Source organism: Andrographis paniculata, unplaced genomic scaffold (assembly GCF_009805555.1).
Source record: "Andrographis paniculata isolate CXL003 unplaced genomic scaffold, ASM980555v1 Contig77END, whole genome shotgun sequence".
In the NCBI taxonomy this organism is placed as follows: Eukaryota; Viridiplantae; Streptophyta; class Magnoliopsida; order Lamiales; family Acanthaceae; genus Andrographis; species Andrographis paniculata.
In genome coordinates, this window is record NW_026137614.1 from 2,985,064 (window position 1) to 2,989,525 (window position 4,462).

Here is a 4,462-nt window from a genome sequence, read left to right on the forward strand (position 1 = left end):
CATGAGACATTTTTGTTTATTCTATTAATATATTTCAAATAGGTAAAATCATCTCCCCGTGTGATTTACTTTAAGAGCGCGAAACTTCCTATATTTTAAAAATACACTAAATATATCTGTGTTTTTTTGAATTAAGAGAAAAACACTAAATTAATGTAAACTCTCACTTTATACTCTTAAAGAATCCAAGATTGAGTTTGGCATCGTGGTTCATTTCGGTTGTGAGTTCACGACGACGATGGGCTTCTCTAAAATTCGCAACGGTAGACGATACAAAGTAAGATGTAAGTTTTTGTTCCTAGATCTAAACTTCACATAGTTTAATCTAAGTTTTTGTTTGCGAATCGAGTTTTTTGTGAATGCATCCTGTTAAGAGAAACGATTGGGAATTCGTATATGGGAATGTAAGTATTGGTGGATTTCGAGTGATCTTCATGCTAAATTTGCTTGAAATTAGTCAATTCGGCATTAGACTTTCAATTGTTTCTTATGTTAATTGGTTTGTGTTTGATTTTGAAAATGTAGGATTATGTGATTTTTGAAAATCCATTGCAGTAATTCCTTTTATGAATATTTTTTATTTGCAATTAGAAGGATATATAAAAATGAAACTATGTAAGCTAAAGGTAAATTTCTAATTTGCATTTTAAGTAAAGTTCATCGAAACTATATAAGCCAAAGGTAAAGTTCATCACATTACAGATGATGCTCTTAAAGTATAATCACAACCATGTCTACAAACAACTATAACAACGTGTTTTTTCCATTTTCAGTATCTCAAGTCTCAATCTTTACAGATCTCCTAATCCTTCAAAAAAAAATTTAACCTTCTCGAGAAGAGAACTTTATACCTATGGAAAAATCATTACTCCCCATATTCATAGATTTGTACAACTTGTCATACTTAGGCAATATATTTTCCTCATCGGACATTCTTCCTCCTTCAAAATTACAATCCAAGCTTGCTTCGTTGTACCATTTGTCCCCATTTATTTCCATATTTGACTTATTGTGATGTTGTTTCTCTTCTCGATTACGTTTTTTCCATTCTCTTTTAAAAGAGGGCACCTCCGTCAATAACTATTTAATTTTGCTTCACTTATCTTGTTGTTCTTGTGCCTACTTAAGTATAGATGTCATCATTTATCTGGATCATCAAATTTATTGTACATCAAAGAGGGATCGTCTGACTCCTTGGCATCCTCCTCCTCGGAATCCTCCTCAAAGTCACTATGATCATAATTAGAATGCTCTAAACATTTATCATAAAAACTTCCTGCCCCAACGGTTTGTCTGGGTGTTGCATTCACTCTCTCCGCAATGTCATCCTCTCGAACACTGCCCATCCATATTCCATTGTATCACTAATATAATCTTCCATATAATGATTAACATTCTCTCTCACTCCATCACCCGTTGCCATATTATCATTCACATGTTTGGCTTCCCCATTTATCGCATCAACATTGTTTCCCATGCCTATGTAACATAAGAAAATATTTTCAATTTAGAATATTTGAACAAATTTGACAGATAAGATTCACGGTTCCTATAAACACCTTCCAACTAACTCAACATTTTCAACCCCACATGATTATTAGGATATTCAAATGAACCTGTAGCAAACTTAATAATTTATGGAGTGCCAAATATCAAAATTCAGAGGGCATCCAAGCCCCAAAAACATAATACAAAGAAACCACAAATTTGTTACTACGAATCAATGTGTTGCCCTAACTTATATCATAGACGAAAAAATTGCAATAAAGACCAAGCTTTAACTGCAAAATAGATAGAGTGACTCTTACCAGCAAATTGCATGTCCAGTAGTGAACGAGAAACAAAAATACAAAGATGAAGAAACGCTAACTTGAAAGGGTGACAATTCTCCGGCGGCCAACAGTTGAATGTTCGATTCCTGAGAATTAGTGAAATATTAAGTATATTGGACGACGGTAGAATAAACGAACGGGTGATTCGAGCTAACTTATATTTATAACGGTTCAATTATAAATATCCTTAACATTATTATATTTATCTGTTAAGTGGAGGCGTGTATACTTATTTTTTAACATAGAGTGATTCGAGCTAACTTTTTTTTTAATTATAGGGGGTATTACACAGAAAAAACTAAAAATACATGTGAAAAATATATAATTTACCTTTTTAAAATTTTAAATGTTGAAATGTTATTGGAGTACGAAATTCAACTACATAGATAATCATATCTCTATCATTTAGTGAAAATCCATAAAATAATCCGAATCATAATTGTAGTTATAATTTCATCCTTTATTTTATTTATGTTGGTGCATAAATGTTGAATATATTTATATTATAATTTAATAAAAAATATTTAATATGATTCAATATCTTAAAGTTGGGTATATTCAAAATTATATAAACTAGTTATTATTATTATTATTATTATTATTATTGTTATTATTATTATTATTATTGAAAACTTGACTAATAATTAATATTATTATATAGATCTTGTCTTGCAACTAATGTTTTGTAATAATAATCCATTGTCCTATTCGAAACCATAAAATAAAATGTGATATATTCTTACATTTTAAGTATGAGACTACACTTTGCATCCACAAATTTGTAACGATTGTGTTGTGAAATTTAAAGCATGAATACCATAAATTTTGAATTCTTAATTTAAAAATAATACAAAAACTTAAAAGATATACTTCCTTCGTCCCAAGTAGCGTGTTCGGGTTACTGTAGATACAAAAATTTATAATAAATATAATTAGTAGATAATTAAAAATGTATTAGTGAAAATAATTATCTTATAATATAAATAATTATAGATTAAGATTAAGATAACTAATTAGTCTAATTAAAATTTAATAATTATAAAATAAACAAATTTAAAATGATATAAAGTGTGTAATAATTTTTCAAAAAAAAAAATGACACGAGATGTGGAACAGACATAAACGACAATATAGACACAATAGGTGGGATGGATGGAGTAATTTGTATGGTTTGAGATAAATTTTTATACCCATATCTATAAATGAGATGGTAAATTTTCCGTTATTTAGTAAAATTTCAAATATAACAAATGGTCAAACAAAATTTCAAATAGTCAAAAAATTTGAGTAAATAATAACTTAATTATCTACAATGTGATATACTGCTACAAATTAATTATCAATGCAATACTTACCGAATAATTGGGAACATTCTAGCAAATCAAACAAATTTAAAGCAACCAGACAAATCAAAAAGTGTCAAACAACAATCAGATATTTCTAAAATGTCAAGTAACAATCAGTCAAACAAATATGAACAACAATAGACAATATAGAATAACTTTTATTTTCTACATTGCATCTATATTAATCAATAATGGAAAGACACTACAACAAAAACAAGCAAACATATAATAGCAATCAAATAAATCTTACAATAAGTCAAAATTTTATTTTATGTTGATGTCGGTACGGGCAAAGACAAACAATAGTTGTGTCTTTGCGTCTCTACATCATTGTGCATTTGTGTGCATATCTCCCGAAATCTCAATATATACATACTCTATCTGTCTCATATAAAGAGCAATATTTACTTTTTGAACGTAAATTTTTTGATATTATTATTATATTGAGTTGTAAAAAAGACGAAAATATCCTTATTAACATTGTGTAATATAAAGGTGGTAGCATTTGTGTAATATATTGTAAGTTGGAAGTGTATTTACTATGATTGTTAGATAGTACAATTACTAAATTTAAAATAATATCTTTGTTTTGGGATGGACGAAAATGAAAAATGGAACCCTTCTTATGAGACGGATGAAGTATACTTATTTTATAAACTCTAATTAAACACTAAGTTTAATTTTTGGATTGGACTGAATTTGATTTCATTATCAAGCCACATAACAACAAATTTTTACATAACTTGAATTGATAAAGGTCAAAACAAAAAGTTTGTTTCCTCTTTTTAGAGCAATCAAATTAGTCAAGTTCCAACAATGCAAGAATTTAAATATTTAAATAAATCACATGCTAACAATCCTAACGAAATCAATAACTTTAATACAATTTATTTTTTAGTTTTGATAATTAAAATATGGGTATAACAAAATTTTAATCCGAAGGTAATGAGAAAGATTAAATCAAAATTATTTACATTATTCGGAATAAATTGTTACATACACATGTAAAAATAGAAAAAATTTCATTACTTAACAAGAGATCTCAAAATACGATATGTGACATAATAGATTTCTAAATGACCAATTCATTTGACCAACCAACGATCTAAGTATGCATAAGTAAATACACGAAAATTCCACTACTTAACAAAAGATCCTAAAATATAATATATGGCCTAATAGATTTTCAATTGCCCAAATAAATTTTACAATCAAATTTTCCAATATTACATTTAACCGTATTTAACTTTTTCGTACAAGTAGAAATCAACCAAATCAAATGAG